Here is a 27,699-nt window from a genome sequence, read left to right as displayed (position 1 = left end):
TTTAATTTAATTTATTTTTATACCAGCAGCTGTCAGTTCAAAGAACAACAACAAAGTAGCCATCTGTGCTTAATTTCATCAATCCACTGCCGATGGTCACGTGAGCGTGGCTTTTGGACTGAGGCAGAGCACGTGGCCAGATCGCAGCGCCCCCTCCCCCGCCCCCACGGGCCCTCCGTCCAGGTGGGGGTCTGGTGGCTCTGCGGGAGCAGAGGGGGGCGGCACCTGGGCCGGTGGGCCAAATTTGTTGCCAACGAGGAAAACCCAGCAGTCTCTTCTCAAGACACAGCAGCCCCCCACCCCCCAACTTTTCGTTCGCTGAGCCCTGCATTGTCTCACCGACTCCTGCCCGTGGTGAATGGGCAGTTCAGCCCTGCTGAACAGATGGGGAAACTGAGTCTCGGCGGGCTGTCTCCCCCAAGGTCACAGCCGAGAAGCAGATTCAAACCCTGGTTTGTTGCATTCCGAACCCGTGTTCTCAGTAAGCCCAGCAGCCTCCTGAGCCTGGAGCTGCTGCACACTTTGCTTGGGGCTCGGGGATCAGAGATGGACACAGGGTGGGAGCGACTCTCTGGGTCACAGACCAAGCCCCTCCTGCACAACAGGAAGAACGTGACAATAATGGGGTGCAGCTGCCTCCTCCTGGGTGCTTCCCTCCCCTGGGGGCCGGGCAGGGCACCTCGGGGCTTTGCGAGGCAGGTGGGCACTGTCCTTCCCCGTCCACAGACCCCAGCTGAAGGCCTGTCCACGCATGGGGAACCTGCCCAGGTCATGTGAAGAGTGAGTGGTGGACGCAGGGTTTGCTCTTAAACATTGGAACATGGTGCTCATCCAAACCACCAGAAAATCTATGCACAAGAAGCCCAACTGCAGGGCTGAATCTCAGGACCTCACAGCCCAAGAGATTGGGGATCAGCCCGGGAGGAGGGGGACCTGCCTAGGGCCGTGTGGGTTCAGCTGCAGTGCGGTCCTGGGACAGGCAGCCCGGGGCTCCGTTCACGCCGCAAGGCCAGCTTGTCTCCAGCCACGGGGCCACGGGGCCTCAGCAGCCTGTCTTTTCTGGAGTGGGCTGGGGTTGGGGGGCTTTGCCAGGCCCCATTTCTTTGGGATTCAAAGAGCAAACTATGGGATTGAACAGGTCCCTTCCAGGGGCAGTCAGGAAAGGGGTAACCTGGCAAAACCCTTCTCCCCCCAAAAGAAAGACCCCAACCCCCTAGGCAGAATCAGAAGAAGCCCCCGTAGGGATTCCTGGGCCAGTCACAGCTTTATTTACTGCTGAATTAAGAGAAGTAAGAGCGAGCAAGTCAGAATCATTAAAATATGGATCAAGAGAGTCACATTTTTCGATTTGCCATATTAAAGAGAAGGGGGGGGAAACACGCCAATTGGCTTGTCATCTCATTCAGTAACAGATGGTGGCTGAGTCACCGCCCCCGGCAGTCAGGACGCCGCTGTCTGCCGGCTTCCTTGTTGGGGCCCAGCCACTCGGGACTGAGGGGGCCTGTGGGGGCCGAGAGGAAGCCCCACTCCTTCCACCTCTTCATCCAGCCCCATTCCAAGCCCCACCCCACACCTGCCTTCTCACGAATGGACCTGAGTCCCCTCATGTGCTCCCCATGTGCCCCTGCACCCGTGGACGCCCCAGGCAGGTGGGGGAGACAGATATTTGGGCAAGAATGTAGTACCCTGATGCCAGGGTTGTGGGGGAGGACGACCAGGGGAGCCAGCAGAGATCCCTGACCCAGTCTGAGGGGAGTGGGACTAAGGCCCATGTAGCTTGGACAGGGGGTTCTCCACCCTAAGGACCACTGAGGCAGCCACTCCCGGACCCTCCAATGCCCCCGGGGTCAGGGTCTTCTTGCCTGGAATTTGTTCCTTTCTACCAAATTCCTTGTCTCTCCCGCCACCCCCCCAGCATTCCTCCACCCACCCCTTCCTCTAACCCCCACCACATATGCTTGCTGGGCACCTGCCACCCACCAGCCCCAGGGGTGGGCTCAGAGGAGCACATTCCCTTCCCTGCAAGGGACATTCTGACCCAAAGATAGTCATTCATATGTCCTTCTCCCTGGGCTGCTGGTTCCCATCACTGTTGCTCTGGGGGACTCGTGTGCACACCCCACTGCTGTGGACGTCTCCCCAGGTGGGCAGTATGTTTTGGATGCTGTCCCCGCAGAACTCTTGGTGGGCCGAGCAGGGCAGTAGCCATGGTTGCAGGGTCATTTGAAGGGTGGGAGAGAGGTCTGTGATGGGCCGATGACTTTTAATGAGGTCTCTTTCAAGGACAAATTTGGAACATTTGGAATTTTTGTAGGAATTGCATTGAATCTATGGATGGCTTTGGGTAGTATGGACATTTTAACAATATTAAATCTTCTGTTCCATGAACATGGGCTATCTTTCCATTTGTGTCTTCTTCAATTTCTTTCATCAAAGTCTTATAGTTTTCATTAGACTACAACGGAATGGAAAGGATCTTTCACGTCCTTGATTAAATTTATTCCTAAGTATTCTATTATTTTGAATTTGAATGGGATAGTTTGCTTCTTTTTTTTCGATGTTTCATCATTTGTGTATAGAATCCCAACCAATTTCTGTACGTTGATTTTTATATCCTGTAACTTTACTGAATTCTTTGGTTAGTTCCAATAGTTTTGTGGTGGGGACTTTAGGATTTTCTATATATAAGAGCATATCATCTCCAAATAAAGACAATTTTACTTCTTCCTTTCTGGTTTAGATGCCTTTTATTTCTTTGTCTTGCCTGATTGCTCCAGCTGGGACTTCCAGTACCAGGCTGGATAGCAGTGGCAAGAGTCGGCATCCTTGTCTTTCCCGATCTTAGAGGAAACGCTTCCAACCTTTCACTGCTGGATGTGATGTTACTGTGGGTTTTATGGCCTTTATTATGTTGAGGTATGTTCTTTCTGTATCCAGTTTGGTGAGGGCTCTTATCATGAAAGGATGTTGTATTTTGTCAAATGCTTTTTCTGCATCTATTGAGAAGATCAAATGATCTTTACCTTTCATCCTAGTCATGTTACACTGATTGATTTGCAGATGTTGAGCCATCCTTGCCTTCCCGGGATAAGTCCCCCTTGGTCATGGTGTATGATCCTTTTAATGTGTTGTTGAGAATTTGGGCCACTGGAGATTTGCAGCTCGCACTCTCTGGTTCCTCCTCAGGTGGTCACAGACTTAACTGGGATCTGGGCCCCATGAGTGGAGAGGCTTTGCCATGATGGATGATAAATGTCATAACTGATAAATGTCCAGTGTCATAACTCTGGTTTCCATCACATTCACAAGGAAATAACAGGCAATGCCATGTGTGTGAAATAGCCAGGTGCCTCTTACACAGCATCACAAGTACCGTGGACACCAGTCCAGCTTAATAGAGTGACCTTGGGTCTGGGAATCCCAGCTCATTTGACCTCCAAAGTGTGTGTGGAAATGGGCTCTGCTGGGTCCCAGCAGTGGGAACAGGCAAATTCCTTCCTTCTCTGTCCCCTGGACTCCTCTCGAGGCAAATGGAAGGAGCAGTCCCTATGGCCTGGGTTGTGGGGGGACCCAACAACATAGGAAGGGCCTGCCCAGGAGGGGGCCTGGCCCCCAGGAGGAGGACAATAGCAACACTGGGTTTTCGGGTCACAAGTGTACCCTTCTATGAGGATACTTTTGATTTGGTTTATAGCAGCAGCTAACATTACCCTCAACCAAGGACAAGCAAAGGGTATTCCAAATGTCCGGGTCATAAGGCTCCCCCCAGGAGCCCAACCTTGGGATGTCTGCCTCCAGATGTTGCTTCTTTTCCGTGAAAGTGTCACTGTTCTCGGCACAGGCGTCGCTGGAAGGGTGTGTTTGATGCCGCCTGGCATCAGTTGGTAACGGGCAGTCCCCTTTACCTCCCCTACCCCGCCTGAGAGTCCTGTCTGGCCTGTAAGTCCAGGCTGCCTGCCCCGGCTTTAACAGACTCTTCTGGTCTGTGGGATGAATTACGAAATTCTTTGCATTTTTTGGTGCAGCAACATCTGGTCTTGTTGACCCACAGCCCTTGATGAATGGGTGGCAAAGTCTTTTTCCCGTCTCTCCTTGCTGGCTCGTATCTCCCACCTGTTTGAAATCAATATTCTCTGGTGTAAATTGTGGCACGTCCTCCACACCGTGCCGCAGTCCGGTCTCACTCCAGACAGCTCCCCACTAAAGCGTTGGCTGGTGGGTGCCCGCCCTGCTGGCCCAGCGGGCGACACGACTTCTGCGGTCTCCACTGGTAGCTCGCTGGGCCCAGCGTTGGTGGGCATTCTCTCTTCACCCAGTGTCCCCCAACACTGACGATCCAGCAGGTCCAAACCTCACCCCCTCTCCCAGGTCTGCTCCTCTTGGCTTTCTGATTTCTGTGAGGGTCCCCACCGCCCACCCAGTCACCCAACCAAGAAACCTGCATGCCTACAATGTCATTGACAAATTTTATGAGGTTATGTCCTAAACAATCTAGGCCCCTCCCTCTTTTCTCCTGTTTGTAAATCCTATTGAGGGACTCTGTGATTTCCCGGTCTCCAATCTCATTCCTTCCTAAGCCATCCTCCTGACAGCCACACGAATAACCTCTCTAAGACACACGTCTCATACATTCGCCACCCCACCCCCCAAGGTGAAGCCGGGGGTTGTGGGCATTGCGTGCACCTTGCTCGGGACCTTCCTTCCCCTCCCAGCATCTCCCGCTCGCTCCTGGCCTTCAGGTGGGCTGCTCTCAGTTAAGAACGCCCTTTCCACCCTCTTGAGTCTCGGAGATGCCAGTGACTTTTTCAAAACCTGAGTCCTTTCTGGATTTAATCAGTATTTCCTCTGTGTCTTACAGATACTTCTGGTAATTTCCCTCCCACCTGCCTGTAGCAGAGAGGAGAGGTGTTGCCTGCCTCGGTGGAGTCACTTTCCCAGGTCCCTCTGCATCTTGATGGAGCCTCAGAACTAGTTCTTGCCAAGGAACCCAAGGGGAAGGGGTAAGTGCCCTTCCAGGCACGGTGCCTAGCTTGTAGGTCTCCTGTCCTCTCTTCCACCCTTTCATGGGCCCAATGCCGATGAGCACGGTGCCCTCAGAGTCCTGCTGGATGCCGGAGCTCCATGGGGGCAGGCGTCCGGGAGTCTGAATCAGAACTTAGAGGAGAGCCGCCCACTGACCAGAAATGCCTGTTTTGGGCTTTTCACTAGTGAAAGAGAAACTTCTATGAGGATACTTTTGATTTGGTTTATAGCAGCAGCTAACATTACCCTCAACCAAGGACAAGCAAACCACAGCCCAAGGTCCAAATCTGCCCGCCACTTACTTTTACAAATAAAGTTTTATTGGAACACATGCCCATTCACTTACACGGCAGAGTCGAGTGGCTGTGACAGAGATCACATGACCCGCAAAGCTGAAAATTCTCTGGCGGTTTACAGAAAAAGTTGACTGACTCCCGCTTTCAACTAATGTACTCTTCTGTATTATTTGATTATTTGATTCAAATCAAATCGGTGTTTGATTCCTCTACCTGACGAAGCTCTAAAACTTAATCAGTCTGTCTACCTGATCTCTGGAAAGCACCTAGCCCGGTGTAGGCTGAAAGTGAATGAACGGATAGTGCTCGATGGTCATTGTTCTCCGCTGGTATTTCCACTGCTGCTGAGTCACCTAGGAAAACCATACATTTCCTTCCTTTAGACTTTACTACTCAGATATCGGACAATGCAGATGGGGCCTGGGTCCGCAAGCCTCCCTCCAGGTGGGGAAAGGTAATATAACCTGGGGAGATCTCTTCTCCCACCTCCTCCCAGAACCGCCTGAGGAGCCTGGAGAATGCTCCATGCTCCTGGCCCCTCAGAGTCCCGGTGCATGGACATGGGGTATGGCGCCATGGGGGTTTAGCAGACAGTGGTGCCCAAGGAATCCAGGGGTGACCTGAAGAAGCGGTGGATGCCTTTCAGGTGTGCTGAGGCCAGGCAGGTGGGCTATAATGGGGTGGGGGGGGCTGGAAGCAGAGGGAAAAGATGGGCCCGCCACATGACTGTCCCGCAGCTGCTGTTTACATGCCCAAGCCTATGTAGGACCCCTCCAGGGGGTGTCCCTCAAATACTTGAGCTGGTGTGTGTGTGTGTGTGTGTGTGTGTGTGTGCATGCATGTGTGTGTGTGGAGTGGGTTGATTGTGTAGTGCTGTGGACCCACATTAGTTGGTAGGAGCAAAAGACAGTGAAATGTGGGCCCCACATTTGTTCATTAAATGAACATGCAATGGAAGTCTTTCCAGCCTTTGAGGACAGTCTCGAGCTGGGCAGGTTGGGGGGCGGGAGCATGATGAAGCTGGGGCCCCTGTTCTCCTGACCCCAGAGTTCAGTAGGGGTTAGACCGTGGACAAAGGACAGTGGTTCTCTCTTGGCTCAATCCACCCCTTGTTCCTCCACCAGGTATCCCATGTTTTGGATATAAAAGGCTACTACGCACACAAATAAACCTTTAATATTTGATTTGTTCTTGGGATTTTTAAACAAAGATACATAAAACTGCTAGTGGGGGCTGATGTAACCAGATTGATGAAGGTCCGCTAAATGCAAGGTCATGTACTATTTTAGTGTGCTCGAAAGGCTGGAACACGGGTTAAGATTGAACTTCCATTCAGTGCCTTGGTCTTGGTGTCACCAACCAGGCCGACACACGAGGGCCTCTGTGCACAGAGCCAAGCTCCTGGGTGGGAGGAGTGGGGAGGGGAGAGGCGGTCCATGAGTCATGGCGGGGGTTGGGAGTTGAAAGAATAAGAATAAAGAATAATATTAGGAGATTAATGTTTCAGCAACATTTTCCCCTTTTCTGTGGTTAACTATCCAACTCCAAGTAGATTTTCTAAGTGTCACTTCCTGTTGTGGTGGCTGATCACCTCCAGGAACTTATGCCCCACTGTGCCCACCTGGATCGGGGGCCTGGCTGCCAGAGCCTTGCAAAGGCAGGACCCTCCCTTCCTTGTCTTCTAGAAAGCTCCTGCCTCCTCACAGATCCTTCTCTTAGAACCAGCTCTGCTCTTGGGACCTACATGCTTCCCTCGGATAACTGGCCATGGCTTGACTGACCCCTGGCATCTCGAGCTCTTGGAATCCACCACACCCCCAAACTGGGGCTTCTTGGTTTCCTACCCAGGTCCCATCTGAGAACAAGTGGGTTCTTTCTCCTATCTTGCAGAGTGGTGGGAGATCCCCCATCAGCCTCCCTGGAACTCCGGCACGGTTTCTGGGAAGCCCACTAATGTGACCCAGGACAGTACATGGAACCCCATCCAATGCCAGGTGACAATACCACACTTTATGAGCCCCTGGCAGAATGCTAGAGCATTCGACAGTCTTGTTTTGTTTTAGACCTCTAGAGGACAGTCCTCAGGGGCTTACAAAAAATGCATTGCTTAAATGGGGTGATGGAGTCAAAACGGACAGATGGCACGGGACTCACTTTTTGCATCTACCTAAAGGGGCTTACGACTCAAGCCAGCCAAGATGGACACATAAATGAGCTAAAGCCAGGATCAGCAAGACAGATGCCTCCTCTGGGAACATGTATTCATCCACATGGCACTTAGAGTCCAATAAGACACAAATGTAATCATGAGCTGGCAATTCTAAACACTATGATACAAGCAAACACCCTCCTGCCTCCCCACCCACCCTGCAGGGGGGAGAGGGACGGTCGGTGACATCAGCACATCGCTGTGCTCCGTGTGAGCTCTGGGATCCAGTGCTGGGACTACCTCGTCCTGCCACTTCCTAGGACTCTGGGGCTCTGGTGAGGCAGAACCCGGTTCACAGAGGACAGGACCGCAAGGAGCCTTGGCACACGTCCAGTGGGCCAGCCTCCCCCTGGAGCAGTGAGAATCGGAGATCACAGAGAAGGGCTCACCCAAGGTCACCAGACCGGAGCCTGCATTTCTCCATTCTCCAACCAATTAGCTAAAAATAAAATTTGAGAAATGCCCACCTGCGCATGGTGCTTAGTGGCTGGCAGTTGGCAAAGCATTATGCTTCCAGCCTGACGATAATGCTGTGAGGTAGTCCAGACAGAGACTTGCATTTCATCTTGCTGATGAGGAAACAGGCACACTGGGGAGAAAGGGCGACTTGGAGATTGAGATTTAGATTCAAACGCACAGATGTCCTGGATGCTCCCTCCTTCCCTCACTTTTCTCTCCTCCCCATGCCGTGGCCCATCCTTGCTTCCCCCATTAGGCTCATGCGGTTCCCGCTGAGCTCCCTGCAGAACTCTCAGAGCTGTGATGGCATGTGGGGATAGTCCGTCCAGAGCCTTGCATGGCAGACAAGGGCACAGAGTCTCGGGGACCTCATGTGACGCCCGACACTCCTCGGCATCCAGGGTCAGGTCCTTGGGTGCTGGTGCAGCCTTCTTTCTATCAACCCGCATGCCTCGCCGGACAGACACGGAGGACCACGGGACACTTGGTTTGGCACATTTTCAGGACACACCAATGTGCCCCGTAGTCACACGTGGTCCCATTTCGTCACCCCTCTGCTTGGAAGCTGGCCGGCCGCATTTGCCTCTCTGCAGATTTCATTTGCTGACTCCGGAGCTGGGCTCCAGGGGGCGGGGCAAGCCTCATGGTGTGACGGGCATCAGGAAGGCCGTTGATGGCCGCCGCTTCCTTGGGGACTGGCTGATCTGTCTTCAGGAAGAATCATCCCCCACCATCTTCCTGGTCAAATGGAGGCGGGAGTTCATTTCCCCACATTCGTAACTCCGAGGCCCTCTCTTCATACTGTCCTCCTGATAGCAGATGCTGGCCTGTGCCATCCCGGCCAGGTCCTTCCCTCTCTGGCCTTGCTCCTCACCTGTAAAGGAAGGCTGCGTGTGTGAGTGTGCATGGGCGTGCCTATGCATGCACACGTGTGGCCCGCAGGGCCCTTCTCAGCTCCGGGCTTCCGGCACTGGCTCTCTGCCTATCTGGGATATAGGTATTATGCTAATGGTATTCGCACATGCAAATGTGTCCAAGTTGACCTCATCACACCCTCCTGCCTTCATATCGCAGGAATCCCCACTAAAGGGGCTCAGGTCCCACAAACATTCAGACCAAACTCCACATTTCCACCTAGAACTGCTCATTTCTCTTTCAGAGCCTGGGCTACAACGATGAACACCCAGCCGTGCAGTATTTAAATGAATCAGACTCTGAGCTCCGCATCCTGGTGGTTCCTGGAGTGTCCTGTGCTGCTTCCCTTCCTGAAGTCTCCGATCACCATCCAAGAACTGCAGGGGTGGACTCTACAAAGGCCTTGGTCGCCGTGTCACCCCTGAAATCCGACTCAGACACTCCCCCTTGAGGCCGGAGGTCTTCACCACAGCCAGTAGAGAGGCATGGCCCCAGTAGGTTGACTGGGGCTCCCAGCTGGCTTTTTAGATGTTCCTTTTTGTGCCAGCGTGGCTGAACCAGACCATGTTCCAGCAACAACCCCTGCCCCCCTCAAGAAACTAAAAGTCACCTCGCAAGATCTCTTGTTCCTCACCGTGCTTTCCCCTTCAGGAGTCCTTGGAACTTTCTGCCAATGGGCCTATGATAGAGCCATTTCAGTACCTTGATTTTTAGCTTGTGTATTGGTACCCATCCAAAAGAGTGTTTCCCAGTTTCCCTTGCAGCTAAATGAATAATTTATGGCTAGTAAAGGGTGAGCATAAATGTCCTGTGGGACAACTAGGAATTTCTCTTAACAAGTTAGAATCATGCCCTTCTTTGATCCTTCCTCTGTCCTGCTGTTTGGAACATAGACGTGATGGCTGGAACTCAAGCAGCCATTTTAGATCACAAGGGTCACACCTTAGTGATGGTGGAACAGTATGCTAGAAAGAGCCCAGATTCTTGATGGCCCTGTGTCCCTTACCAGTTTTGTGTTTTCTACTTCTGGATCTCTTTAATGTGAAAGAGAAATAAATTTCTCTAGCATCTGAGCTACTGTTATTTGGGGTTTTCAGTCACAAGTGGTTGAACACAGTCCTAACTGATACACCAAGCAAGCTTGATTTCTAAACAAAGGGGAACCCTGAGGGTATTTGCAGACCTCACATGTTCCCTTCCTTGTGGCAGCTCTAGAGCCTGTCTTCTGTGAGGGGACACACAGATCCTTGTGTACCTTGCTTAAGAACAAGAGACAATAGTTACAATCTGTTAATCCCATCTGTTTTCTATAAGAGGGGAAAATGGTTACATGGTGATGATAGAAATTCTCAGGCCGGGTGGAGGGGATGTTCCCTGAGTGTCCCCTAACAGGGACACTAGAGACGGAGGGGACACAAAGAAGTGATGCTCATGGTGCCCATCACAGGAGACTTTTTTATCTGTACTCACGGAGTTTGTAATTTCAAAGCCCATTTGCATTCTTTATAGACACATTAACTCCTGCTTCTCCTTCTCCTAGCAAGTGCTCCCAGTGATATCGATATTATGCCCATTTTATGGGGACAAACTTGAGGCTGCAGGGGTGGTACAGCTTGCCGGGGTAGTAAGTGGTGAAGCTAGTCTGCCTGGCTCCTTTTTGTTGTACTTTCTCTTAGTGGAGGCGGAACAATCTAGAAACCACATATACTAGACTTTCCAGAAAAATTTCAAGTTCATTAAAGGCTGTGTTCCCTCCCACCCCTCAAAGCCTATTTGTTCCAGAAAGAACACACACACACACTGAGGTCTGGTTTGGCAAATATATTAGTCATTGGGAAAACTTACCTTTTAAAACCATCCTCGAAGTAACATGCATTTCTGAGAAAGAGAACGTGCTGGGGAATTCAGAGGAAGTCAGAAGAGACTTCCTGGAGGAGGTAGGCTCTGATCAAGGTATAGAAACAATGCTGAACTGGAAAGGCAGAAAGCTCTTGGGGGGTGGCTGGGACTCTAGAGAGGAGGTAATGACAAGGAGATGGTCATGGAAGGTAAGGACATTCTGGAAGAAGGAAGAGCACATGACATGCAAAGACCTCAGGGCTCTGGTGAAACATCAGGGATCTGTGATGCTTGTGACGAACCTGGAGGGGGGCAGGAGGGGAGCAGAGCGGACAAGACCAGGTGATGGCCGCAGGGAGAGGTGGGGTGATGCCAGCTAGAGCAGGGCAGAAAGAGAGGACAGGCCGGAAGGGCCTCGAGGAGGCCGACAGGAAATGGTTGGACTGGTATCACCACACGAATGACAGATGCTTTTTTTTCTCCACCGCGAGGCCTGTGGTCGCACATACACATTAGTCATTAATGTTGCTCCCCACCGCCATGCATCTTCTTTAAATATTTACTTAAAATTTATTTCATGAGCTCAAAGAGAAAGTGACTTTCTATTAATAAAAACTGTATTCAGAAACAGATTCACTTGCTAATTCTCTTCCAAGTAGCTGAAAACGTTTAACCAAACATTTCCTATACTTTTGTTGTTTGTAATTCTTCTCAGGTCAGCTTTGAATATGAGCTGGTGTTTTACATCGGGAAAAAAAGATCAAAAAGGCATCAAAGTATTTAACAGTCTTATCCATGTTTGGGGTTGATTATAGGTGATCGGTTATTTTTCTTTGTGTTTCTCAAGTTTCTTTCACCGAGCGAGGAAGTATTAAAAAACAGGCTACCTAAACACGAAGAAAACACAGGCTTGCTCCAGGCTTCTCCTCTGAATACTATACGACAGAAGCAAATACAAGCTCTCTTCAGACCTTTGAGGGGAAAAGTTTGGGGGCCAGGAGCTATGTGCCAGCCACGTGTCTCTTGTGAACGAAGGCACAGGGACATATCCTTAGATAGGCGAAGACTGGGGAGCGATGGCTCCTGTCACCTTCCTGGAAAACAATTATCCAAAGACGTGTAGCCAAGGGAGAGATGAGTCAAAATGAAGACGGCGGTATCAGGGGCTGGCCCCAAGCGCCGAGGCCAAACCAAACACACAGGTGGAGGTATGAAAGCTGCTCTAAACAGAGCAGCACGATAGAATGAAGAAAAACAAAACCCAAAATTCATGAAAAAAAGATTTATAAAATTAAAAACGATCTGAAGAAGAGGCTGGATCTGTAACCCCAAACTGAAACCACCAAGACTTGGGGGGCAGCGAGGAAGGGAGGCATTCCACCAGGGCTAGAAGTACTGAGCAAGCAGCCAGGCTCTGTTACATTGTTCTTGATTCGGGCAGATCTAGAAATAGAATCTTGGGTATGCATTTGCTTCTCTTAAAGGAGAGATAGCTGCTAGAAGCAAAATTATGCTAAGATATACTAGATGAAAAAAGCCACGGCAGGAGAGTTTTCACATTTGCATAAGAAGGGAAGGCCCCCATTCTGGCCCTGTCCACAGGAAGCAGGGCTGCCATGGGGAGGGGGGCTGGGGTCCCAGAGGCCAGGGTCCCAGGGCTGATCTCCAGGGACGTCATGAATCTTTTAGAACAAGGTGGAGGGCATTTCAAATCAGCTTGCCTGGGGCGCCTGGCTGGCTCAGTCAGGGGAGCATGGGATGCTTGGTCTTGGGGTCGTGAATTCGAGCCCCATGTTAGGTGTAGAGATTACTTAAATAAATAAATTTAAAAATAAAAACAGCTTTATTGAGGTATACTAGAACGTACAATAAACTGCACAATGCTTCAGCCTACAATTTCACACACTCTGGTGTGGACACCAGAGTGGCCATCATGCTAGGGCACGAATCCATCACCCCCAAATGTTCCCTCCGTAGCCCCTCCCCTCCCCCAGAACAGATAAAAGTGAGCAAAACATCTAATAAAAGGTAAAGACTCTCAGAATAATAATAACAATAAATGTCTCCTTTTGTGCACAGAAATAAAGAATGCACCTTATGTTTAAGCATCCATGGGACAATGACCAGAGCCAGAGATATGTTAGGTCTTAAAAATCCAATTGCGTTCCCAAAAAAACCCATAAATTTCACAGATCCACGGTATTAAATGCATTATTTATCAAAAGAGAAAGCTAAAACAGGTGTGATTGAAGCATTCAATTCAATAATCTAGAAAAGGAGGAAATGCAACCAGAATAAAATAAAAAAGATAAAGCCCAACTTAATGCAGTAAAAAAACACAGCTGACAGAGAAATGTGAGTGGATTTGAAAAATAAAAATAAACTTTAATAATCTGGTGACTCTAATTAAATAAAAAGACACAAAATACATACAACATGGCAAAGATGTAATTGCAGAGAGGGGGCTCACAAGAAGAATAATATATATAATTATGCTAATGCTTTGGAAATCTCGGTGAAAATAGGCAATTATCTGGAATGCTATAAATTACTAAAAATCTTGAGAGGATATCAAAATCTTCCATAATTATAGAACACATTGAAATTTTAATAAAAATACTTTCAAAAGAAGGTTGTAGGCCAGGTAGTTTTATATGTAAGTTATTGAGAATATTTAAGAACAGACACGTAACTTTTCCGAAGCACAGAATAGACCAAAACCTCCCCAAATAATCTTGCAAAACTGAAATAATCTCATCACCAAAATCTATCAAAGCTAACCTCAAAACAATTGGCCTGTCTCACTTATGAACACAGATATGAAAATTCTTAGTAAAACACTCACATGTCAAATTCAATAGCGTGTTAATTATTCATCAAAGTCCGGTAGACTTCGTCCCAGGAGTGTGAGAATGGTTTCATGTTTTGGGTAATCTGTTGGTAGAAGAAATCTCATCAATAGGTTATATGAGAAAAAAAAAATATGATTATCTCAATCGATGCCTAAAAAGCATTTGGCCAAAATGGTAGTTTATTCCCATTCCTAAATAGCACCATTTAACAGAAGAATAGTTTTTCCTAGGTGCCGACCACCCGGCTAAGTACTAATGGGGTTCATATTCTTAACTATCCATAGTGACCTTGACATGGGTCTGCTCTACCCACAGCCTGCCCCTCCACCTGCTCATCAGGCCCTAACTCCTTCCCATCTCAGGGACCTTATACAATCCGTTAACTACCCCTTTCCTATACTTTCACCTTTTCCGTGCCGCCTCCCCCCCCAAAATCTGGCTCCTTCCTATCAATATTTCAACAAACTAAAGATCTTTTAAAAAATTTTATCTGAGGGCACCGACTGGTGGCTCAGTCATTTAAGTACTAAGTACCTTCAGCTCGGGTCATGATCCCAGGGTCCTGGGATCAAGTCCCACATTGGGCTCCCTGCTCAGTGGGGAGTCTGATTCTCTCTCTGCCCCTCCCCCCACTTGTGCGTGCGCTCTCTCTCTCTCTCTGTCTTCTCTATAATAAATAAATAAAATCTTAAAAAAAAAAATCTTTTCTTGACCCCCTGTGACCCTCCCCAATGAAGACTTCCTGAAAGGTTTGTCTGTTCATCCCCTGTTGTCTGGTGCTCCCACCCTGGGCCCACCCCAGGCTGGTTTCTGCTCCTTTCACTCCCTGAACCGATTTCCCGGATGACCTGTGTGCTACCCAGCCCGCGTGAAATGTGGCTCTCAGGGACGGAGCACAGCCCGGGATGGTGATACAAAGGCGCACATGTGAGCCCGGGGGGAAGCTGTGCTCACGAAGGAGCCCCCACATCCAGTGACGCCATGAAGACAGGAAGGGGGTCCGGCTTTCCTGCAGGGGTCTCGTTTGGTGGGCGGCTCTGCTCCTGGTGGTGACTCAGGGATTCGGGTTCCTCCATCATCCTGTCACTAACGAAAACAATAATCCCTTATGTACAGATGGTGTTTTCCACTTTACAAAACATGGATGTTTTACAAAGCACAGGACCCCTCTGAGCTATTGATCATTATCCCAGTTTTGTAAATAATGAGCCTGAAGCTCTGAGCCCTTGTCAAGCAGACAAGCGCCCTACAGCTACAAAGAGGACTGGTCCCATGTCACATGGCAATGGACAGGGGTCACCTTTCGCGGGTTTACAGCCCTGCCCGCGTCTAACCCGTGATCGGGGGAGCCGGCCAGCAGGTGCTTTCCTTAGACTGCAGGCTCGGAAAGTTCCCTTGGTTTCTGGAAGTCTCTTCTCCCCACTGCTGGAGTTTTTCCAGTGGGCCCGGCAGCCCCCTCCCATGTGTATTCGGGGTCCTGCCAAGAGCTTTTCAAATGTTCCCCAAGAAAAGGCCAGACCTGTTCATTGGGCTCCAGGGCTGGCCAGACACCACCCTCTTATTCGCTGCATAGAAATCAAACACGGAGGTGACAAGCAGCTTGGAGGAGTTGAAATGTCAGCGCGACACCCTGAAGTCTCCGCCGAGCGTGTAACTCGGAGATGGTAAAGGTTGCCCAGAAAGCAAACTGTCAGCTAGGAACCGAGGGAAGTTCCTCCTCTGGGTTCTCGGAGCCAGCAGCTCCAGAAGAAACGGTTTGGATGCCAGGAGCCCACCCTGACTCTCAGGCAAACCGTCGGCAAGTGCCAGGAACCCGCTCCACCCACCGCGTGCTCTCGCCGCCAAACCACTTGTAGCTTCTGAAAGCTCTCCCGTCCCCGTCCCCTCCTGCATCCCCTTCCCAAATGCCCCTCCGGCCCCTGCCCTCTGCTCTGCTCTGCCAGGGCGGCCGCCCCCCTGCACGCCTGCCACCCCCCCCCCCCGCCCCGCCCCAGACCTCCAGCTCCTCAAGCACAGAGATGGCAGCATCTTTGTTTTCCCTACCCTGGGGCCCCGGCACACAGGAGGGCTTCAGTCGGTCTTTGTGTCCAGTGAGCCAGTGACACTTCCCAGAGCCCAGCCTTTGGAGTGGACTGGAGGCCAAGCCCAGAAGTCCTTTCCACCATCGGCTGGCAGCCTGTTGCTGGGACTTGGTTTCTTCATTTCTAGAAGGATGGGACACCAGCTTGGGGCCCAAAGGCAGAGCAGTCCTGGTGTTGTTGCAAAATCGCCTTGCCGGGACCTGACTTCCAGCTTTGACTCAGCGGCTCCCCCATGCCCACCCACCCTCTGCTCCCTCTGGACCTTAGAGGGGCTCCTGGAGGCTTGAGCTCCGTCCACTGCACAGAACGGCCACCTCGGAGCAGGTGCTTATGTGCGCGCGTCGGCGCGCTGGCCTGGGCTTACGTGTGTGTGTACATCTTAGGGAGAGGAGAGGGTGCGTGGGCGTGTGTCGGTTTGTATCTTTGCGTGTCACCCTGTAGATTTGGTCAGAGGCGGGCCACAATCAAGAGGGGAGCTCTGGGGGGACGGACATAGGGTCAGGCTGGGCACCATGGAGAAGAGTGGCGTGTGTACACCTGCCATTGGCCACGCCCGTGCACAGGTGAGGGGGTGTGTGTGGCTGATGGTGGGCCTGTGGATGTGTGGGAGTGTGTGTGCGTATATGCACGTGTTTCTCTGTGAGTACGCGCGCGTGCATTTGTGCGTGTGTGTGTGTGTGTGTGCGTGTGCAGGCCCCACCTTGGACCTCCTCAGAAGCCAGGGGAGATGTTCTGTAAGGCAGGTGGAGGCTTTGGGAAGCGGGCCCTGCCGGCAGCCCCACTCACCTTTCCGCTTCTACCCGATTTTAAGTATTGATTGTCACGTCTGAAAATGCTGGAATGGCAGCCGCGGTTCTCTGAGCCAAAGTGCCGTGTGAACCGTGAAAACTGTCTACCCCGTGTGGGAGGCAGAGACGGCTTCCTATTTTAGTCTTCTGTGAGACTCCAAAGGTTAGTGGTTTCTGCAGAGCAGACCTCAGGGTCACACATGTGAGCCCCGCACAGATGTTCCTGGTGGTTGCAGGTGGCCGGGGAGACGTTTCCTGGTGCCTGGTGGCCCTGTGGAGGGGCTTCTCGGCCTGCAGCAACTCTGGCTTTGGGCACACAGTTGGGAGGGACTTCAGAGTCTCAGGTCTTGAATCTTTCCCACTCAGAGCTGGGGACAGACATTCAGCGGCATGTCCGAGGTTGTACGGAGCGGAAATTCAAGCCCAGCTGTGTCCCCCCCCAGAGGGGACGTAGAACGAGCAGAGGCTGTAACTGGGAGCGGTGGGGGGTGGCGGGCAGCAGGCCCGGGAAGGCCGAAGGCCAGGCAAGGACCTGGGGCTGTCCCACGAGCAGAGGGAGCCATGGAGGGTTCTTGAGCAGGAGAGGAACACGCTCTTTGGCATGTTTCAGGGAACTTCACCTGACCTGTCCTCGGTGCTGAGTAGTTTTGGGTGGGACGGTGAGACCCACGCTGGGGGTCCTCTGGCGCTCTTGGGAGGCTTCACGGTGGCCAGGCGTGTTGAGGGGGGAATGGAGGGAAAGCAGAGCTTCAGCAGGTAAAGGAGGGCAGGAGGGGTGCTCCGGGCAGAAGAAACGGCAGCTGCCACGGCAGCAAGGGGCAGTACCACGTGTGCGGGGGAAGCCAGGCATTTCACGGGGATCGGAGGGTCCCCGCCAGCAGGAAGCCAGGCAGGAGGGCCGTGAGTGCTGTGGGAGCACTGGCCTCTCCCTTCAGGCCCCCCCCCCCAGATCCATATTAGCAATGGGGGGGTGGATTACTGAGGGCAGGGAGGAGCACAGCTGTGGCGGGCGTGGGGAGTGGGGAGTGGGCTCCTTTCTGGGGGGGCTTGAGCTAGGACAGCAAGCTGTGAGAGGAGGCAAAGGCCCCCTGCTGCCCCCACACCTCCCCTTCTTCCTCCCAAGCTGTCTTCACACATGCCTGGGGGGCTAGAGAGATGGTTAACTCCTCCCTGCCAAGTCCTGCGTGAAGTGGGGGAGGGGCCATGGGTGTTTCCGTCCTCCCGGGGGGGCCCCAGGGACCAGGAGCACCCAGCATGCTGGGGTCAGAGGGCACGGCTCTAAGCACCGAAGTCTCCTGAATGTAGCACTCCCCAAGGAAGCCCTTCTGCAGGCTCAGTCCTGGGCGCCTGGCTCCTCTCCTCACCACCTCTTACGGAAGGCAGTGGTGGCTCCCTTTTGTAAATGGGGAGATGGAGACTCAGGGGGGCTGCGGGACTTGCTCAAACAGCACAGCTGGAAGAGGCAGAGTGGGGACCCACCTACCTGCCCGACAAAACAGGGAGTGTGCTGTTAAGACTGTGGGCTCTGGATTGAGATGCCTCCCCAGCAAGCCAGCAGCTGACCTCTGTTTCCCCATCTCTACGTGAGGGCGTGAGGGTGAGTCTAGTGCCTGCCTTGGGGGCGGGGGTGCAGGTGAGGAAACACGGAGAGTGTTGGAGGATTGTCTGCTGCGCAACAGTGCTCCGCGAGCCCCGCTGTTCTTGGGGTCAGTATCTGACTCCGGAGCCCATCCTCCCTCCCTCTGAGGCAGGATGCTGGCACACACCTCCGTGCCTTCCAAGTCCCACCAAATTCCTACCAAAATCTGCATCCCTTTGCTAGGCCTGTCTTAACAAACACCACACACTGGGGGGCTTAAACAACAGACAATTATATTCCCACAGTCCTAGAGGCTGGCAGTCCAGGGTCAAGGTGTGTCAGTTGAGCTGGTTCCTTCTGAGGCTGGGAGGGAGAATCTGTTCCCGGGCTCTCCCCAAGTGGCTGGCTGGTTGCTGGTGGTCTTTGGTGTTCTTGGCTTGCAGACACATCGTGCTAATTTCTGCCTTCATCTTCACAAGACACTGTCCCTGTGGGTGCCTGTGTCCAAATTTCCTCTTTAATAAAGACAAGGTCACATTAGATTAGGGTCTACCCTCATGACCTCATCGTAACTTGACCCCGTTCTGTGTTAGTCTCTGCCCGTGAGCATCACGGTCTGCTGGGAAAATCAGACACGTCCAAGGCAGTTGAAGATGGGGTAATGTATGCCCTGAAAGAGAGTGCGTGGGGTCCCGAACCCAGGAGAGGGTGGGGAAGCTTGGGTGTGCCCTGCTGGCCTGGGACACAGAAGCTGCTCACTGCCTCTGTGGACGGATGAATGAATGACCACAGATCAGAAGAGGGCATACGGGATGCCAAGTACCAGAAGCACCAAAACCATTTAAAGAGGCAGGAAGGAATTTTTTGCCCCAGGCTCCAGCTCCTTGGGTGTTGAAAGATCAAATTCCTGGAATTCATCTCCTCTATTTGGGCCATCCCTTTATCAAGCTCAGAGACTCGGGGAGATGCTGGTAGCATGTCGGGGCTTGATGGAGGGGTTAGCTGGGCTCCACGTGCAGCATCGGTTCCAAAGACTTTCAAAGCCAGCTTGATGTGTGTGTGGTCTCAGCAGAGAATCTTTCCATCATCTGACTGTCCCCGTCTAAAAACTGGACAGAGAGTCCCTTCGAAATTAATGTCTTGTTTTTTGGAGCCATTAGGTTAATTCCTGGTGTGGGGACTCCCACCAGCCTGCAAAAGTAAAAGCCCCCATGTGGCCCAAAGCAGGGCTGATGGATGTGGCTTTGCTTACTCTCGTGATGGCACCATTGTTATCTGCACCATCCAAACCAGGGTTTGGGTGCTTTTGGGGCCAGGAGTCCTGTGATGGGGCCACAGAGTGCTTTTAAGATCTCTTCATTTGGTTCAGCGACCAGAGTAGGGAGTCCCCTGCCAGCCACCCTGCCCACCCGTGCAATCCTGGGCAAATCACTTTCCCCCTCTGAGCTTCAGTTTCCCCATCTGTACAATATGGACTAAGATACTGGGCATAGGTGATTTTTTGGAATTCTCTCAGTTTGAAGGTTAGCGGTTCTTTAGGGCTTGAATGACTTTTATTACCATGGTAGAGGGTCTGAAGACCTTATAGGCTGTTCTTATGGGGAACTTGGTGATAATTTGTCATTTGGGGAAAAACTTGGCAGCACCAAGTTGGTGCTGAACCTCACAGCAGATGGGGGAGTCGATCATTGACCTGCTGACCCGTCCAGCAAGGATTCACTTTATGTCCTATGTGGTCAAGGCAGGAGACAGAGGAAGGTCAGTGGCCCCTATCACTATCCCCCCCTCTGCCTGTGTGACCCTCTTTCTCTCTCATCAGTTCCTCTAAGCACGAAACAAATAAAATGGCAAGATGTGGGCTCCACCTAATGTCAAGGTCCGTCAGCTCCTTCTGGCATTAGCCAGAGACGCTTGGCCAGTGTCTAAACTTGGAAGACCAAACCACCCTTTCCAATACGTTTGCCATTAAATTGGCAGCCCCGAAAGTCAGCATTTGTGAGCATTTCAAGTGTGTGGGTGATTTTGTTCTAAGCACCATCAATGAGCAAACCTTTGGTGTTTGTTGAACAAATGGATGAATGTTTATTCTGGGGCAGATTGAATATTGGTTGAGCCTCTCTATCTTGCTAATCTTGACACTAGCCAGATTATCTGCTTTACCCGTATACAGAATCACAGAATTTGGGGTAGAAGAACAAAATTTGACTGCTTGACAAGCAGAACTTTTGCCAATGACAACGAAGAAACAAGGGTGGCGTAGATTGCTCAAGATCACGCAGTAACCTGAAGTGGAAGGTGGGGTGCAGACAGTTCTGCCCACTCTCAGTCACGGATTCGCCCCTCTGATGGCTGGTCACAGGCCAGGCAAGTCTGTCTGACAGGGTTTGAGGTTTGTGGATCCCCTCAACAGACGCATCTTCTCCACCAGGGGACCACGACGCTAGCATTTCTGTCACGAGCTCCTCAGGCTCTGGACTCAGAGCATCTGATCCTCAGGAGACACGCGGGGGGAGTGACCAGAACTGCTGAGGCTGCCGGCCAGGGATCGGGAGCAATGAGCCTGTGCTCAGCCAACACGGTCTGATTCGTGAGTGAACACCAAGGGAACAAAGCACTTAGCGCCAAAGAGAGAGGTAGAGAGAGAGACAGAGACAGAGACAGAGGAGAGAGGGGTCCGGGGGGAAGGCTGGTGTGGAAAACCGCACGGGGGCCCTGTGTACACTGCGGGGACACGTTAAGGGTGATTCATGCAGAGTAGGGCAGGGTGGGGAGCCTGGCCCCATTCCTAGTCTCTCTGTTCATCCCCTAGACCTGAAGGGAACAGGGACTCAGAATAAAGGAGAAACAACAGTGAAGCCATGAGTGTGGTAAGTACATAAGATGTAGGCAAATATTGCATGGGATGTACTTATACTACAACAATTGTTCATTATCTACCTGAAATTTAAATTTATTGGGTGTCTTGCATTTTTTTAACCTTTTTTTCTTTTAAGTAGGCTCCATGCCCAACATGGAGCCCAACACGGGCCTGAACTTACAACCCTGAGATCAAGACCTGAGCTGAGAATTAAGAGTTGGATGCCCAACCAACTGAGCCACCCGGGTACCCCTGGGTGTCTTGTATTCTTATTTGCTAAATTTGGCAACCATCAGCCAGTGGAGAGGGGGTGATGGGGCTGCCAGCATCCTCAATGTCCCACTCACCGGGAAGCTTCCCAGCAGCTTCCTGTATTGTCTTTAATGTGGGCTGGGGCCATGACGCAAAGCAGGGTTCTGCCAGGCCCAGTCTGCGGGTCCAGGTAAGCAGGGGTTCTGATGCTGAGCTCCCATGTGGACTCTTGGCAGGCGTGATGGCTAATTTTATATTGACTGGGTCATGAGGTGCCCAGATACTTGGTCAAACATTATTATGGTGTTCCTGTGAGGGTGTTTTTGGGTGAGATTAACATTGAAATCAGTAGCCTGAGCAAAGCAGATTATTCTCCCGAATGGGGGTGGGTCCGACCTAATCAGGCGAAGGCCCAACTAGAACAAAAAGGCGGTCTCTCCTAGGAGTAAGAGAGAATTCTTCCTCCTGACTGGCTTTACACTGGGACATTGGCTTTTTCCCGTCTTTGAACTTGAACTGAAATACCAGTTCTCCCTGGGCCTTGAGCCTTCCAGACCACACGGGAACCACCCACTTGGCTCCCCTGGGTCTCTGGCCTCAGGTTTGGACTGGGATCATAATGTCGACTCTCCTAGTGTCCAGCTTGCTGACTGCAGAGCTTAGGACTCATTAGCCTCCAGAATCATGTCAGCCAATTCCTTATCATAAAATAATAATAATTCCTTATAATAAATATAAATAATAAATAAATTCCAATTCCTTATTAGAAATTCCTAAATATTAAATATTGATCCTTCCTGTCTGGGGAACTCTAACTAGGACAGCAACCATGGGGATGGGGGGCCGGAAGCTCCTGTCCTCATGGCCCCCCGCAGCTGCAGCAGCTCCCTGTGGCTGGCTCCACACACATCAGAGTGCTGGGGGCTCACTGGACACAAGAGGACAGCCGAGGCACTGGGGGGACCCGGCACAGGCCGCCGCAGTGGGCGCTTGTCTTCTGCCCGTACGGCGACTGAGGGGCTCTGGAGCAAACACTGATTCTTCAGGAGGGAGACGTGCTTCTCGTCTCTTCTAAAATTCACTGGGATGGCACAAATCTGCTTTGTAAAAGCAAGGAAAATGTCACATTGCAGGAAGGAAGCTGGGGAGGAGGCATTTATTTAGTGCCTTCTGTGAGCCAGGCTCCCTACAGACAGCATTTCATTCTGTTTTAATTCTTGTGAGGACCTCAAAACACAGGACTGGGTCCTGAGCTGGTCCTTGGTTTACACCTCACATTTGTGACTGGCCCGGTGTGTTCATAGTTTATGTATGTCAGTAAGAGACCCTGGGACCCACCACCTAACACGAGAACCAGAACATTGTCGATAACTTCTTCCCACCCAGGGCCTCTGCTCTCCCCTCACCCAGGTGGCCACACTGCTGAACTCGGGTGTGAAATTAAACAAAAAAGTAATCTGGTTTTTCACATGTAAATATTAGAAGAGGTATGTTGTCTGGTTTTACATTTTTAAAACTTCAGAAAAAGGCATCTCTTCTCACGGACTTCCCAGGAATCATGTGGAGCAGGCTTGCCGTGCCCATTTCACAGATGGGCAAGCAGCGTCCCAGCATGATGGGGGCAGAGCTGGGATCTGAACCTGAGTCTGTGCAGTTGGTTCTAAGGCCGTGTTCCTGCAGCTCGGGGCAGCTGGGCCCCTGAGGGACAGGGAGCCCCCCTTGGGCAGGGCCGCGCCGTCTGCCTCGTTCAACACAGAATCATCAGGGCCTGGCGTGTGCAGAGCGTTCAGTAAACATTTGTTGAGCAAACAAAAACATCTTTCCCTGTAGGTCTATATGGGAAAGGGGCATCATAGTGAGCATCCTCAGGAACACAGAGGGGTGGGAGGTGGTTGGATTGTCCTCACGGGAGCTCACACTGAATTTCCCAATTAACTTTCTTTTTTTCCCCCAGTAAGGAAAAACAAAACTGTTTTCCGTTCCACAAAATCAGGGGGGCACAAACAGAGGTAGGATCCAGGAGCCAGGCGCTATTTCCATGGTTCCACGCTACCTGCCGTAGCAGGATGCAGAGCCCCCCTGAGCGGGCTCCTGGAAGCTTCCATCCTGTCTTTCTCCTCCTCCCTTGCTCTGGTCCCCCGGAGAGACCCTCAGACACTGCCTCGTGTGGCTGCCGGAGCCTGGGTCAGCTGCTCCACGACCCCGGAGGCTGTCACCCCCGATATCCCACTGAGATGTGGGCAAGGCTCTGCACCTCGTGGGTGTCGCTGTGGGCGCTCAAGGTGAGTAGGGGGACCCACCGCCCAGTGCTTACAATCACCTCTCCAGGGCCAAGTCCTGAGCCTCACTCCCCTGTTCCTCAGGGCAGTTCCTTCCCAGGAGGCTACTTCATCCTTCAGGCAAATAGAGTCTGGGGGGCCCCCCCAACCTCCAGACTGACAGTAACAATAACGGTAATGATAGCTAACATCTAGTCTGTGTGCCAAGCTCTTTATGTACATCATCTCATGCAATCTTCACTAACATACCCATTTTATAGATGAGAACACTGAGGCTCAGAGGAGTCAGGTTATCTGGCATAGGTCCCACCACTGATACATGAGGAGCTTGGACTCAAATTGCGGTCTGACCCAGCCCATGTTCTGTGTTGGTCTTGGAGTGGGGATGGGGCACAGAGCTGAGGCAGACAAATGGGGCTCCCATTCCTAGCCTGGGTCTCCTCAGGAAGGGTCATTGTAAAACCCGCCCACCCCCAGTGCCCAGCCTTGACGTCTGGGGAGCCATTCTAGGGGACTCTGATAATGAGACGCTGGGCCCTTGAACCTGCCAGTTAAGTTCCTGATGACTCAGACCCCATCTGCACACATTCCTTTTCAAGTTCCTGTTTGCTTCTGCAAGTTTAGGTTCTTAAAAGCCAGCTTTGAATCTTGAAACTGTGGGACAAGGGCAGGCATTCAAATTCGGCAGAAAACATCAGAAAATGGCACGGTAGCAAAATGTAGGGGAGGGTGCAGGGAAACACAGTGTGTGTGCTCCTGTGTGATCTCCTGTGTACACACGGCCACAAAACAACACGTGTGTCCCCAAGAACACACCTGGATATCCCCGAGCGCTTGCAGCCACGCGAACACGCATCTGCATGCACAGGGCCATTCCTGTGTGTGTGTGTGTGTGTGTGTGTGTGTGTGTGTGTGCGCACGCGCGCCTGGGAGGCGGCCTGTGGGGATGGACACCCAGGTGGTAGCCCTTGCCTTCCCTGGGCTGAAAATGCAGGGGACAAATGAGATGCTGGCTGAGGACGTTTTGGGGGTCAGTTCTCCCTCGCTTTCCCTCCTGACTCTCCTGACAGTGGGGCAGGCATCTTAGGAACTGAGCTGGGCACAGATTTTAGAATCGGCACGACTCTGCGGCTGTCACCAGGTACTATGGTTTGAATGTTTGTGTCCTCCCAAGTTCATATGTTGAAGCTCTGATGGCCCATGTGGTTATGTTTGCAGATGGGGCCTCTTGGGAGGTAATTAAGGTTAAATGCGGTCATAAGGGTGGGGCTCTGATCTGATAGGATTAGCGTCCTTGAGAAAAGGGGCTTCAGAAAGCTCACTCTCTTGCCGCACGCGCCGAGGAGAGGCCACGTGGGCACGTAGCGAGACGGTAGCCACAGGCCCAGGGAAGAGCCTCAGAAGAAACCAACCCTGCGGGTACCTTGATCTTGGACTCCGGCCTCCAGGACTGTGAGAAATCAATGTCTGTTGGGTAAGCCCCCGGGTCAGTGGTATTTCACTGTGGCAGTGTGAGCGGACGAAGACACCAGGGTGGCCTGTCCTTTGTGCTAATGCATACATTTGTCATGTCTGCATGCATGTGAGATGCATATTCCCCACGCAGCTGTGGCCCGAGTAGCCTGTCCCCATGCCAGCCTCCCGGGACGCCCGGTTTCAGCCAGAGGCCAAGGCAGGCTTGGCATACCCGTTATCTGGTCTCCGGTGCGTAGGAAGCTGGGCTGGGCCTGGGCCTCCCTGCTGCCCCGGCCTGGGCGTCTGGGTTCCTTCGTGACTGCTGAGCATCTGAATCACACTGTAGACCCACGTAGCCTGTCTCGGGGCCGTGTCTGCTGGCCACGTCCGCACAGCCCCGGGAGGTGCTTGAGCTCCCAGGAAGAGGAGACAGGCCGGTGGGCAGCTGGGCAGACCGGCCCAGGACAGGAATTCAAGCTTTGCTTTAAGGAAGACAGGTGTAAGAGGGAGAGGCTTGTGGGTTCGGGCTTTCTTTTCTAAGTTGCTAATTATTAAATGCGTGCCAGGTGCCTGGCTGAGCGCTCAGGAGCAATCCTCATGAATCCTCACTGCATTCTGGAAGGCAGCACCCTTTTTATCCCCATTAGACAGGGCAGGAAACCAAGGCTGAGATTGGAGAGGTGAAGTGATTTGCAGCCCAGAGGGGAGGAGTCAGGGCTCCTTTGACCCCCAGAGGCCTCAGACACCTGAACAAACCCCATATGGGCGGCACATTGCTTGGCCTTGAGCGAAACTCCTCTTAGCCTTCTCTTAATTTTTTGAGAAATTAATAGGGGAAGAGTTTGAGGAGGATCAGGCTATCTGGTGAAGTTTGGGGCTTGATGCTGAGTAGGGGGCTCAAGGGGAGAGCCATCTCTGAGGCTGGGCTACAGGAGGGCTTCCTGGAGGAAGAGACACCAGAGCAGGGAAGGAGGGGAGAGGGGGCTCTGGGCCGGGCCTGGCCAGAGTCAGGGTGCAGGGGTGGGCAGGCTGGCGGCCTGTGCAAGGAACAGAAGCAGTGCGGGTGGGAGGAACAGGCATACACCTGCTCACTTGAGCCTCTGCAGCCCTCCCTGGGTTGGGGCCATGGTCCTCGTCCTGCATATGAGAACGCCCAAGGCCCGGGTCTCATGGCGACATAACAGGCCAAAGTCAAACCCCAATGTCTGAATTTGTGGCCTGCTGTCTTCCCTGCAACAGGGTGGTTTCTGAGGCCAGGGTCTGGGGTCAGAGTTGCAGCAGGTGAGAGATTGGAGGGGGTGCAGAAGCAGCATGAGCTGCAAGAGGTCAGGGACCAAGGGTCAGGTGCCCGTCCCCGGAAGGAAGAGGGCTGGGGCCCAGGGGACAAAGCCAGGACAGGGGACCCTCAGCTGGGGCCGGCCTCCCAGGGCAAGGCCGGGTCAGGGGCTTTGGTTCAGGCCAGTTGGCCCCTTCCCAGACCTTCCTTCCAACACCCCAGAGAACTGGAGGCAGGAAACGGGTGCCTGGGAGGGAGAACCACCTTGGGAAAGGGGAGCCCCCTTCACAGGATCCAAACTTTGTTGGGCAGGAAGATGCTTCCTGGAGCCTTGGAAGGAACTGAGAAACACGGAGTCCTGGGGTCGCTGCCAAACCCAAAGTTCGCTCCTCAGGCGAATGCTGTGGGGGGAGAGACGGGGGGAGAGAAACATATGGAAAAACCAGTGTCTTCCACATTGCTGGGAGAGGCAGCCCCCCTCCACAGCCTGCTGTCCCATTTCCTTTCTGTTCCCTCCGGTGCCTTCCAGGGATAGTGACTAGAGTCTCTATGGCCTGGCTCTGAGTGGCCTCTGACACTGGGCACCAGGGTCACCCAAGCCCCTGCCTTCAGGGAGTCACAATGTGTAAGGAGAGACACAGGAACAGGAGGTGACAGGGACCATATAGCCAGAAGGCAAAGTCACCGACTGCCTGGGGAGATCAAGGAGGGCTTCCAGGAGGAAGCAGCCATCGAAGTAAGCTGGAATTAGGCCAGAGTAGAAGAGGGGATGCAGGCGTGTTTCCACCTATGCATCTATTTGGGATGTTGAAATACAAGCACAAAGAAATGGAGGCTCAGAAGTGTTAAGCAAGTTTTGCCCAGGAACACACAGGAAGCAATAGGTCAGTGAGGTCAGGATTTAAACCCAAGCACCAGCCTGAGGCCAGGGTCTGTGTCTGGGTGCATGGAGCCACTTTGATTCCTGAAGAGACTTCCCAGTAACCAGGCTAAGGAACCAGGGAGGTGCTGGGAAAGAAGAGGGGCCTGACCATATTGGGACCCGACCTGAGGAGTGGGTCTTGGGACAGAGAGGAAGGGACGTCCTCAGGGATGTGGGCCAGTGTCTCAGGGGCTGGGCCACTGGAGGGGAGGGGAGGGGTTGGGAGAAGGAGTTGACTGGGGTTCCAGACACATCGTACAGCAGGACCTGGAAACCTGCAGACTCTTCCTTCCTGAGGCCATCAGCGTTCCCTGGGGTAAGAGGTGTGTGCATGTGTGCATGCATGTCTGAGTGTGTGTGCATGCATGTCTGAGTGTGTGTGTGCATGCATGTCTGACTGTGTATGTGCATGCAAGTCTGAGTGTGTGTGTGCATGCATGTCTGAGTGTGTGTGTGTGCATGTCTGAGTGTGTGTGTGCATGCATGTCTGAGTGTGTGTGCATGCATGTCTGAGTGTGTGTATGTGCATGCATGTCTGAGTGTGTGTGCGTGCATGCATGTCTGAGTGTATGTGTGTGCATGCATGTCTGAGTGTGTGTGTGCATGCATGTCTGAGTG

The sequence above is a fragment of the Phoca vitulina genome, unplaced genomic scaffold, assembly GCF_004348235.1.
Source record: "Phoca vitulina isolate PV1807 unplaced genomic scaffold, GSC_HSeal_1.0 scaffold7, whole genome shotgun sequence".
Lineage (NCBI taxonomy): Eukaryota > Metazoa > Chordata > Mammalia > Carnivora > Phocidae > Phoca > Phoca vitulina.
The sequence above is the reverse complement of the archived record's forward strand: the minus strand, read 5'-3'. Positions refer to the sequence as shown.